Source organism: Glandiceps talaboti, chromosome 6 (genome assembly GCF_964340395.1).
Source record: "Glandiceps talaboti chromosome 6, keGlaTala1.1, whole genome shotgun sequence".
Classification (NCBI taxonomy): Eukaryota; Metazoa; Hemichordata; class Enteropneusta; family Spengelidae; genus Glandiceps; species Glandiceps talaboti.
Window position 1 is genome coordinate 24,054,157 of NC_135554.1, and position 13,935 is coordinate 24,068,091.

The window sequence follows — 13,935 nt, forward strand, 5'->3', positions numbered from 1 at the left end:
TATCAGTGGTTAGATGAAGTCAAAATGCAGAACTGCGAACTGAATCTCGTTATAGATGGAGTACTGTAGCGGTGTTGCTACATTGCTCTCGGTCCTCTGTTTTTCTTTGCAAACCCCGTGAGAAAATAAAAAGTAAAACGAGCAATGTTGAGTCACACAAAATAAAATGTAAAAAAGAACTTTAAAAAGTAATGTAAAAATAAAAATGAAGCTACAATTATTCCATCTATCTCACAGGAATTGCTTGTTTTTTATGGAACATTCACAAGATTCATACCGAGGCCTTTAATTAATATTGTGGACCAACGAGACTTACATGTACTTGCTCAACACTGTCACCATCTTCAAGTAGCGCATCACAGTCTTGAGGAGATAAAAACTGATCATCAATATTTGCTTTCTCGTGTAGGATGACCTGAAAGAAATGAGTGATAAATATGGTGTGTGTTGAATATACCCGAGATTCAATGGGTTAAAGTTTACTGTGACATGCTCTGCTTTCTACATTTTACTATTAAATATATAGGGCCGTGGGTCATTCGCCGGACAGCATACCATTACTAAAGTAAAAATTATTATTCAGTTTGCTGTTGTCATGGCGATAATGTTGTAAAAATCAAGAAAACCCTAGATCCATACCTCGTATATTAGGCTATCCATTTTTACAATGGTCTTCACGTTCTGTAAGTAGACACTTGCTATTCCTCGTGCGAATGTAAACTGTCATTGAAGATTGTTAACGAAGTGATCAACATCTGCATAGTTACTGTTTGTTGCATCACACCTCCATGGTTGCATCGACGCTTGGACAGTCTCAATTTACGGACAGCCTACATTGCTTAGATATTGCAACATACACTTCCGGGTATAGTATTCAACTCAACTTTCACAAGATACCGCATGAGGGCGCACGTCAAAATCAGTCATAGCTAGCTACCTCCCTCCCTTGCCTAACCATATAGCTCTCTCTCTCTCTCTCTCTCTCTCTCTCTCTCTCTCTCTCTCTCTCTCTCTCTCTCTCTCTCTCTCTCTCTCTCTCTCTCTCTCTCCTCCCCTCCCCCTCTCTCTCTCTCTCTCTCTCCCTCTCTCTCTCTCTCTCTCTCTCTCTCTCTCTCTCTCTCTCTCTCTCTCTCTCTCTCTCTCTCTCTCTCTCTCTCTCTCTCATGTTTTGCATGTATATGACTAATTTGCATAATTTTAGTTGCATAATTAATGAATTTACAAAGGAGGTAATATCTTATAAATTATTATTCAGAATTTCATCTCAGGTGACAGATATATTGCTGATATGACATATATGTGTCTTTTAGACTTGACGGGTTGCATGGTCCTAAGACTGGTCAAATTGGACAATTAATAAATGATAATATTTATACCAATTAGAGGCGAGCATTTATTGTTAATGTCATGAAACGGGGAGAATATAGGCCTGTTGATGATACCATGACTTATATGTCTCATTATTGTGGAGAAAATTTGTGCATATTACATGACTAATTTGCACAATTCGTAACATTTGAACTACCAACTTGGTTCCCCATCCCATCCCCACCCCACACACATGTTCAATCCAGTGTTAAGTTAAAAATAAGACTATTCAGGTAATTTATGGACAATGGAGATATACTAGTACCCATATACCAGACAAGTGTTATACATGAATTATTCATTACATAGACAACCACGTGTACCTATATACTAAATATAGATATCGCTAATATACATTGCCAGAGGACTGCAAGGAGAACCGTCATAAGGGTAAGTGAACTGTATATTATTTACATAGAAGATACTGCTGTTTCTCTACTGTGAAATAAATTAAAGGTGTGGAGAAATGTATGTCTGTGGTGCTATATAGAACCATAGTTAGTTTCCCCTTAAGTTTCTATAATGCGCATGATCGGTCCATTTGATTTGATCACACTGTGAACTTTTCTTTTCTGTGCACTACCAGTAAAAAATGTCGTGACACTGACAGAAAATAAGTACATTCATGATTTGAATATAAACCCACATCTTTTGGGTCTCCTGTATACTAATTTACTTTGCGCTAAAGTTAACCATAATATTTATTATGTAGCAGTACTCTAAATGCAAAGGTCATGAATGTTTGGACCATTTACTTTCAAAGGCCATTGTTTGATATATGTATATATGCATACTAACAACGCTTGTTGATACATGCCTTCAATAAAATGAATTTAACCCAAAAAATACGCGCGCGTGTGTGTGTGTGTGTGTGTATACGTGTGTGTGTACATACATACATACATACATACATACATACATACATACACATACATACATACATACATACATACATACATACATACATACATACATACATACATACATACATACAAATATTCCTATATCATTTACTGTCCTGTCAAGCAATTACTAATATTTTCTTTAAATTAAAATTAAAAGTATGCAACATACTTTCTTCTACTAACCTAAATTTATTATTTAACTATAAAGCATAAAACTACCTTAAAATGCACTCGACTCACACTACAATGACTATGACAAGTCTCATCTACTCTCAGTAAGAATGGGTTTAAACCCTGATAGTCGCAATGACCACAGAGGCCACTATGTTATGTTGAGCAATGACAGGTTTATTTGGCAGTTTTTTGAGTAATTCTAGATCTACTTAGAGAGCAAGGATGGTGCAATATGGGAAGGTCAACAATTAATGTATTTTGTTGCTGTATTTTGAACACAACAACACAACCATAACGTTTGAAATCATTTATCCAACAGAATATACCTGGAATAAAATGAAGGGAATACTGGTAATAATTTTCGTTCTCCCGATTCTGGGATTCAATGGTCAAACACCAAGTGAGTAAGAAAGATGTTTATTACATGGCCATGTACAAAGGAATAATTAACTAATGTATATGTTCATATCTGATACTTTGTCATGAATTTAATTAAATATCTCTCACCATTACCGCATGATAAAATGTTTCATACATACATACATACATACATACATACATACATACATACATACATACATACATACATACATACGGATGAATGAATGAATGAATGAATGAATGAATGAATGAATGAATGAATGAATGAATGAATGAATGAATGAATGAATGAATGAATGAATGAATGAATGAATGACAAATAATAGAAATTTGATTATATGTGTCCTCACTGCCCTGGCTTTTCTTTCTGTTAGGTCCATGGAATTGTACTGTGGATGAGTTTGAATGCCCAGAAGGTACCTGTATTCCACTGTCCTTGGTATGTGATGATAGGGATAATTGTATCGATGGGGCAGATGAGTTTAACTGTAGTAAGTATCCCACAACACAACACAACACAACACGACACGACACGACACGACACGACACGACACGACACGACACGACACAACACAACACAACACAACACAACACAACATAACACAACACAACACAACACAACACGACTAAAGCAATTCAATAAAGGAGTTCAAAGATAAGTGCACCTGTGTAAAATGTCTATCGTTACGGTAGGAAATTAGTGTTTGTAAGAATGCTTTCTTCTTGACAATTGTATCTTTTCCTAAATTAACGCGCGAACATTCGAATCAAAAGGCATCAGCTAAAACTTGCTTCTGTTTTGTATTCTTAGGTTGCGATATTTTTGAGTCCAGTTGTGGAGACGGTTTTTGTATCCCCAATTTGCTCTTATGTGACAATAAAACTGACTGTGCTGATGGATCTGATGAACTTCATTGTGGTAAGTTCCTTACCATTAATATATTATTGTCGTGTGTGGTATGTTGTCAATGGATCGGATGAACTTCATTGTGGTAAGTTCCTTACCATTAATATATTATTGTCGTGCATGGTATGTTGTCGATGGATCGGATGAACTTCATTGTGGTAAGTTCCTTACCATTAATATATTACTGTGGTGTATGGTACGTTGTCGATGGATCGGCCAACCCTCCACCTACATAGGAGGGTCTATGGCCTAACTTGGTTGTGATAGTTCTAACCATTCACATATTATTATGGTATGTGGTATACTGTCAATGGATCGGCCTAACTTGGTTGTTGTGGATTCTAGATGTGGCAAGTTTTCAAAGTTAGTTATCACATATTTTCTTCATTTGCAAGCAGATGAGAATGAAAAATGCCAACCAAACAGCTTCGGGTTTGAAATTTAAACTTGATGTTATAGTAACTGTCGTGAATTCTACCAAATACTATTAGTATGCATGGTAATGCTTTATTTCCATTTTTGTTCTTGAGTAATGTTGTTTTGCTTTTTAAATAAATTTTACCCTACTTTACTGAAATTCAATGACTTTATTTCCCTTTTGCATTAAATGTTTTTGCAATCATTCTTTTTCATCAACTTCAATTCCCATACCATTATTGACAGCTGTCAGTACATTCTCGCAAACCAGGGCTGTTATTTCTTCCACTACACTTCGAAATAACGCAAGTTGTTTCGACGGTGCCGTAACAGAGGCCGTGGTTTGCGACGATGCTGCCAGTAACGCAAAGATAACATTGAGTTATCATGATTGTGGAAAATAGAATTTAGGAAAAGCAAATTCAGAAATATTGTCATTTTTCGATGGAACTGTAGTGTTGATGACAACATCCCTTACAATATGTATCATACAGGATAATCTTAAAGAATGGATATTCTCTCGTAGTCGATATTTCCCATGTAAATCTGTTAAAACTGTTGACCAATCAATGATGCCCTACTGTTGACCAATCACTGGTGCCCTCTGGAAAGAGTAATGCGAATGGAAAGCATGGTACACTGTTTTGAATAATTTTGATAATTTTTAATCATCATCTAAGTATGATTTATCACTTGATTAATTAATATCAAAATATTTTATATCATATTTTACCTCCCTTCCCCCCTTCTTGATGTTCTTATTTTAGAGTGTGTTGACGAATTCACGTGTTTTGGCGGCGGCTGTATATCTTTATCACGTGTATGTGATGGTGAACCTGATTGCCCTCTTGCCTTCGATGAACTGCTCTGTGGTAAGTTTAGAATTGGTAAAGTGTATATTGATCGAATTGGTAAGTGTTAATATATTGAAAGGATAACCAAGTCTTGTCTATGCAATAAATATCAGCATTTGGAAATATTCCTCTTGAATGTAATTCGCTCAGATATCGATTGTATTTGAAAGATCTCAGTATGTGCAATTTATCTGCGACATTGTGGGAATCATACATTCGTACAGACACATACAAGATAATTTATATATTGGTGGAGTGAGGGAGGAGATCAAAGTTGGTAGAATGGGATGGGATGATTAGGTCAAGAAGGGTACTAGAAAACTATGCACTACTATTTGCAAACATTCACCCTAAAAACCGTAAATGACCCTTCTATGGCGACCTTTCCTCTTTCCTCTTCCTTCAAGGTTGTTCTCGAGAAGAGTTCACCTGCCCAGATGATACTTGTATTCCTAATTCTTCTATCTGCGATGAGTTCCCAGACTGTATTGATGGGTCTGATGAGTTGAACTGCGGTAAGTCTTGCAATATTTCAACTTGAAATTTCACTTCATAATGGAATATCGAGAATACATGTATAATCTTGCAAACATGAAAAGTTAACACCGATATATTGTGGGTAATAAAGACAGTATTTGACCCGTTTGTCCTCCTGGACTATTACCCACCCTTAAACATGAATATTCATGTAACGAATATTCATAATAAGCTTATACGATATTTTAAAATTGACCTATATGATATTTATGTACGAACCGCCGTCAAATTTCATTGAAGAATGTCAAGGCCATTCAAGTCTATTTTTCATTATTGTGAAAGTTGAAAGGACTTTTATAAACATTTGAAATTGTAAGCACAAAGTATGTATCCGTATTATGACACAAAACGACATTGAGGAAATAAAGAATTGGGACGTATCTAACAATCGAGATTTTGTTGAATGACAATATTGCTTTCATAACAGATTATAGATATATTTAAATACATTGCGTGTACAGGTAAACGTTATGAAACTTTATGTATTACAAATTAATTATACAACATCAGATTCTATCAGAATCTATCAGATTCATAGACATTCCTATTCTTTGTACCAGGATGTGCTAATGACCAGTTCGCTTGTTCAAGTGGTCATTGTATTCCTGATCGTTGGGTATGTGACATGTTCCCGGATTGTCTTGATTTGTCTGACGAGATAGACTGTGGTAAGTGAAATCCAACCATTTGATTGTGTGCATGCTGCAATAACATAGGAAATATTAATCTTATCATACAACAAATAATGGAGTTTTGTGCTCTTTCATGCCAAGCAAAATGTATAAATAAAACTATTCAATACTTAGCAATAGGGATAAAGAGAGGTACCATCCATTACCGCCTGGAACATAATACACTATTTAGATAGCTGGTAGCAGTGTAGTAACTATGGTAATTCATCTTGTAATGTTTACATAGTATTCTACAGATAGAGATACAGATATATCCACTGTACTTTTTGGGACCCAAGGTTTACCAGCTATCGGTCCTAGATTTTGCAATTCAATAATGTTAAAGTGTTATTCACACCGACATGTCTGGGAAAGAATCCTTTTTCGAGATGCCAAATAAGGTATACATATGTTTTTTGTCGCCATGAACCCATATAAACTACTAAATTTACTGCCAAAGACATACTTGTAGTCTGTATCCTTCCAGGTTGTGGCATATTCAGTTTCACTTGTAGAGACGGTTTCTGTATCCCTATCTTTTGGATTTGTGATGGGGAAGCAGACTGTGACGATAGGTTTAATATTTTCTAGTTTAGATTGATATTCGATACTCAAATTCACACACGCACACACACGCAAACACACACACACACACACACACACACACACACACACACACACACACACACACACACGCACGCGCGCACGCACGCACGCACGCACGCACACACACACACATATATATATACACGCACGCACGCACACGCACACACACGCACACACACACAAATATATATATATATATATATATATATATATATATATATATATATATATATATATATATATATATATATATATATATATATATATATATATATATATATATATAGATGCGTTACCAAGAAACTAGATTAACGTTATCATGTCTTTTTTATAATCATCTCTTTATATGATTGTTTATCCCCTTTTTATTCTCATACAATCTTACAGGAACGTTCAAGTGATATTACTCCTCGCCTTCAGTGTTATGTGACGGTACATACGCACATGCTCACAATACCTAATGTGATGGTGGAGATGACTCACTTCATAGAAATTCTCAATATGGCACTGACTGTACTGACTATATATTTCTTTTGCATAACGAGAAAGAGATTGTTCGTTTGTTCGTTTGTTTGTTTGTTCGTTTGTTTGTTTGTTTTCTGATCGCACTATGCGTGAAACTCCGAGTTACAACCAAGAAAGAGTTCCAGTACTACCAAAACTATTATGCTCTGCCACTGCGGTATAGAGCACTGTCTTAGCAGATTGATACTCACCGTTCTGAACGTGCAATATCGTAGTTAGTTATAATAATGTCCAAAAGATGCATTACCAAGAAACTAAATTGACGTTGTCTTCTCTTTTTGGTAATGCACATTGTACTAACGCGGATGTATAATGATCAAGGTCAAAGTAGACGCCGGTCGCCCTGTCGTCTATATAGTAGTAAGTGATCAATCATTTGATTCGCTTATATACTGCTCCTTTAATATCAACCATTTGCTTTCTTACAAGTTGTATCAGACCTCAGACTACTAGATATATAGTGTTCTGACATTAGATCAAACGATGTCACACACAAAAAACACCAAAATATTTTAAACCAGTGTTAGCAAACATAGTTACACATTTGTCATTCGTGGATTGCAATACTGGTCATTTAATGATAGATATTCCCTCGAAATGGACGTCGAGGATAAAGAATATTCAAAGTTGCCATGCATGCTATCTTGGTGGGCAGGGTACCATCATATCTATAATTTAGCCGTTTGTATAGTAATCGTACAAGCCTTTGTCAAACTACCAGATCTACATTGATATACGAGCAAATATAGACATACAGTTAATGCTAAGGTTGAAGTTATATGCTATAATTAAAGGAACGTATGCTCTAGGAATATTGCATTTCGTCATTGATACATCCATATTCTTACTGAGGTCAACACAACATTTCACCAAAACCTTGCTATTCAGAATTCGTATATACCTTTTTAATTTGTAAAACAAGTAACTTTTATATGTGTCAATCTCATGTTTTTATATATTTTCAAAGTTATTTTTGAGCTTAAAAGGCAAAATATATATATAATGAGAATATAGGGGTTTGATTGTTGGTTCAACTGGACATTTAGTGATGTTCCAGTTGACACTGATATAGCATACCAGTGAAAATATAAATGTTATATATTAAGACTAACCTTGTTACTTTTGTTATTTTTACTTTTGACACTTACGTCGTTTATTCAGTGCATATTGTTCACATAGTTAGATGTAGTGTGTGTGGTTCTCTATTGTATACTTTACCAGCCTTAACAGAAGTATGCGCATTATACCAGTCTTCCAATAAAACTTATTCGTTCAATTACCAATTACATATGAAAATAGCAATTTACCCCAATAATACAGGAAAAGCAGTGTAATAGTTTTCTTGTACATTACTGGCCAGGATGCTGTAAGTAAGAACTATCTTTCTGAGTTGCACATGCACTATGCGCTATGCTATGCTATGCTATGCTATGTTGTGTGTTGTGTTGTGTTGTGTTGTGAAATGCCATCCTAAATGCCGACCACACCTTTTGGCCACGGACACTTCAATTAAAACCCACCGTAGCTTTTGGACAATTGTGTACTAACACTATGTTGTAAGTGTTTCTCTTAAATTTTCTTCTTGGTCTGTACATGTTTTGAAGTAGTGAAGTGCGTTATTGCGAAGTACATATGTCCGGAAACTAGATGAACACTTGACAGAGGCATTTTCCAATGTGTTTCTATAGCAAATTTCTTGGACGCTTTTAATTTCATTTTGAAATAAATGGCGATTTCGGATAACTTGAAAAACTATTGTAACAAACGAATTATATAAAGTGGACTAAAATGAGAAACTTTTGAAAGAAAAAGAAAATAGGCACAGAAACGGTTTCATATTTATTTACAAAATAAAATTTGGGAACCACATTGCTCACAAAAGTCTAAATCAAAACAGTTAAAATGGAGCGTAATTTATTGTTTGTGAGATTGTTACAGTCATTTACGGCGTGATAAAACCGTCAAAGAGTATGTGAATGAGATCGTCTGGTTGATTTGGTTGTATGTTTCGAGTACTGTTCAGTTGGGAGGTCAACCTTTTAATTATATGTTTCATATGCCATGGCTCACCTGTTTTTAAAAACAAGTTTTCACAGTGCAGCTAGCTCCTTAGAATGGCTGTGACACTATGTGTGATATAGCATGGAAGAAAAAGCATTATAAATAAATAAAAAGTATAATTGCCATAGAAAATCCATAGTAATTTTTTTACAAATCTAAACAAGTCACTGTTTTATACATACTAATTTGACATAATTCATTTATTTGTTTCATATTTTGATTTGTTTAAATTAGATTATTTATGTTTTCCGCATGTTTAATTAAACAAATCATTTGCAGTGTTTTATCGACATTCGTTGTTCAAATAAATATACGATGATGATCAGAAACACTATATGTATGCATGTTATGCAAAAATGATACCCGTCTTCCAAATTTCCTGAAAATGGCAGCAAACTGTTTGCATATTCATTTTATGGGCGTGATAACCTGTGTGTATCTATATCTTACTGTTATACTTGCCGTCATACCAGTGTGTGGACTTCTTTGATCAGCATTACAGGTAGGCCTCTTATCGAAATGTATATATCATCCTTTATAGATAGCCGAATATTGAAAAAACGTTTTGGAATCTTTTGTGAGCTACTTTGACCAGAAATACAAAACTTGCCAGGGAATACGAAACATTATGCTTTCGGGATGAATGTATTGATAGAGATTATTGGCAGGGCGGGAACTGTATCTTAAAAATCGATTTTAGACACCGATTATCAAATTTAGTGATTTTTTATCAACTGTAAGTACTTATTTGCTATGGAAAATAAACCAGCTATACGTTAATCAATAGGTATATGATCAAGGACCTTAAATGCCAAAGCAACTGGCGCCCAGTACGTATAGGCTATTATACCAAGAGTTAGTTGTATCCTTTTATACAGCAACCTACAACATAACATCAAGAATAGAATAGAAACTTGTCCATTGAGTGCACTTGAATCGTCTTTCCACTTCTCAACACCCCTTCTCTGTCTTGATCAAATCGTCATCATGATTAACAAACAAATGATAAACATATTTTTACATATTAAGTTATATTAAGTTATCAGTGAAGATGGTTTTACGATAGCTAGAATGTTTTGTAACATTGCGAGAACATTTCCTTCCCTGTAAATAGGGGCAGATGCCAACGTTCTTGTTACATCTATTACTAAAACGTCTGTAACTATGAATGGTATGGAACTATAAAGTGAAGGATTGCTACTGAATGTAACACAAATACTACTACATCTTTGTAGTCCGTGTCTAAAGTTATTCAACGTTGGGTTTGATTATGTGTTCGCCATTTCATCATAGCCATCAATTATAAAATTATCGGATATCAACCTTGATTGGGTGTTCGTTCGCCGAGCCATTCAGTTTTCAAAACGATGCTAATACGTACTCTTCATTGAGTCTTAACTTCAACTGAATGTGTTCTATGTCGAAATGTTCTTGTTTTAAAGAAATTAGAACTGTAATGGCCAGAGAAACGAACGACCGTAACAACTTTATGCCAAAGGAATGGTTCATAAAATAGTAATTCACTTTATTTTGCTTATGAAATGACTAAGCAGACATCCAATGTCCTCATATTTCGTTCGTACGATCAAATGGTAATTGTACGGGTACAGATACCAAATATAAACTGATGAGTAAGCAGACCGTTTCATAATGATCTATTACTCACGTACTTGTATAATATGAAATTAAAAATGCAAGGGTTTCCATGCAAAAGAGACGATCGATATGGCTGCAAACACTGACATTTTTCCTTAATGGCTTGTTTCAAAAAGGGCGACCAATTACTATTTCCCCTAAAGCTGCAGAAAATGGCTGGTCATTGAGTGATAAACTAGAAACATGATGTCTTTTCTATTTATGCATTTGAATCATTCGATCTAATATATTTTCAAGGATAATTAGCTCTAGAGGCTATTCGATTGAACGGCATTTACCTTTGAGTATTACACTTTATCACCGCTAGGCTGCACAGTGATAATCACCACTAGTATAGACTTGACAATAGATGATGATTTCGTGTGGATAAATGACAAAAGCATAATTCTGTAGGCATCGTCAGTTCTGTGCAATGATTCACTGATTATTTGTGATATCCTGAATATCATACACTAACAAGACAGTTTATTTGAGGATCGACGGGCATAAGCTTTGCCATCGAATGTTCAGTTCTTCTGTATATAGACTATGCCTTCTAAGCCGTTCCCCCAATTGTGTAAGCGAGGGTGTGTTTTTGAGGGCACCTATAATAACGCCAACTTCCTTCAGAAAGTGCATGCCATACCCTTAATGTATATATTTCATCTCTCCATCTTCAGCGTAACAATTTGCATTGCATTGTACAATCAGTCACTTTCTGTTTTCTATATCCAGGGAAAAATCTGCTCCATAACTATGAAGTTTGCCATCATTTTAATCCTTGGTGTGTGTGCACTGGGAATTAATGCAATGAGGGAGGGTAGGTATGAGATGTTTAGACTTTGAATCTTGGAATGACAAAACGTGTTTGAAAACAGGATATAAGATGTCATGATCATGTGATATTACACTAATATTGGAAATAGTTATAATTATGTTATAATTATGTAAGTAGACCCCAGTTTACCTCTTTCTAGTATAGTTTAATGCCTTTTTGGTAAATTGTTTTGATAGTGGGAGTTCCAGATGTTTACGCCAATCATAGTCCCTATATATAACATGGAAGAACTGTCTGTCATGCTCGAACTGTCCCAAAAATACTTTCATCGAAATATCAGAAAAGAATCACACAATGTGACATGCAAGAATTGATGCGAAATCACTGTTCTTTCCTAAATCTAGTCTATACATAGTACGCCACTGTTACACCACATTCTCGCTATCCAGCGCACATTTGTCTGCCATAGAGTTGACAGTGGTTTACTACAATGGTATGTCATAGTATCCTAAACACCTGGATATCTAAATGGAAAGAGTGAATACACACAATACTTCACTCCAAAGTACATATAGACTAGGATGAGGATATGTTGCATGGTCAGTTGGTAACATTTTTCTTGTTTAAATGTTGAATTTCCACCAACAAGTGTTTGCATTATTCTTTGACACAGGAGCCTGCAAAAGAGGTTATATAAGCTGTTACGATGAAGAGGGTACATGTATCAAAGCAAAAAAGCAATGTAACCATGTTCAAGACTGTCCCAACCGCAGAGACGAATCACGTTGTCGTAAGTTATTCCAATTCAGTAAAAATACGTTGGTCTCATCAGAGTCATCCGAGACCCGTTGCTTACTTTTCAACAAGCGGAGGAGGCCAACTTAGTATTTTTATGACGATAGACATGTCTGGCTGACTGACTTCAATGGGCAATTCATGGTGTAATGAATTCCACACCATCAATGTTTGAAGTGTGCGCATGTCGGCTTTTGGTTTTAGATGGTTAAGCTTTTTCAATAAAAAGATTGAAGTTTTTTTTATATCAGTGTGGTGCTTCATCAAGAAAACGATATGAAGATCTGAGTAATTGTATTGTTTTAGAGGGTATTTTCTGGATTGTAATAATCTTTATTCATAGTACAACAATATGCCAAATTTTTTTGTGGCAATGCTCCACATCTTTTCCATGCGATTTACCCTAGTGTAGGGTCTATGATTTAAGTCAAGTGATGTTAACATATTATTATGGTGAGCCAATATTTTACACCTGTACTAAAATATTGAACACCTTTATATTAGAAAGCAATGTCTACTAATTCCTTCTATTCACCACACAGGTTACAAAAAATGCATTGAGGGTGAATTCGACTGTGGAGGCCATCGATGCATACTGATGTCACAAGTATGTGACCGCTACTACGACTGTTTTGACAGGTCAGACGAGAAGGATTGTTCAGTTGGTAAGCACCTTTAAAGTATTCAAGGCACGATCTGTAACTTTATGGTCATGTGGAGTTATGATGGTCAAATGGTTAGTGTTGCCGGCTTGAAATGAGCAGGTTCAATCCTCGGCGCTGTTGTATTTTCCTGAATGGCTAAAGTCCTTGGGCTAAACTTAAATCACAACTGTGCCTTAGTCAACCTAGCTGTGTAAATGGAGACCTGGTAGGATAGAGGTTACAACGTGAATGTTTTAATCCTATGTACTTACATAGGCTGTAATGGATTGTATGCTCCACAGGGAGTTGAGGAAATATGATATAACGTAATGCCGATATAGATTCATAGGAGTAAGAATTGTAAGTGGTCTAGTGCTCTATAAAAACCAACATTATTAAACTACTTTAATGTATAGCGTCGACATTCGCATGGTATGATGCTGAACTATACTCGGAGTAAACGCACTTTCATGCACTGTTTAGGTAAATAAGACAGTGTTCTAGGTGTATAAACGTTACTACTGGTTTGGGATGATCACATTATTCACTTAGACATATTAATAAGCAAGCTATATTTATTAGTGTTTGAGTCCCAAAATCTAATCCAATGATTTTTTTCGTTAGGTTGTTATAAAATATAGGTCTGACATAAATTATAAAGCAAAATTTTACAAAGA

General features: G+C 35.3%; 1 long non-coding RNA gene across 1 annotated transcript; it reads left to right on the top strand.

The window, feature by feature from the left end:
- Positions 1-9,883: 9,883 nt before the first annotated feature.
- LOC144436168 (uncharacterized) lies at positions 9,884-12,583 on the top strand. Its single transcript, XR_013480939.1, has 3 exons — positions 9,884-9,908; positions 11,777-11,861; positions 12,493-12,583. It is a non-coding gene; the product is annotated as an uncharacterized LOC144436168 (long non-coding RNA).
- The last annotated feature ends 1,352 nt before the right edge of the window (positions 12,584-13,935 follow it).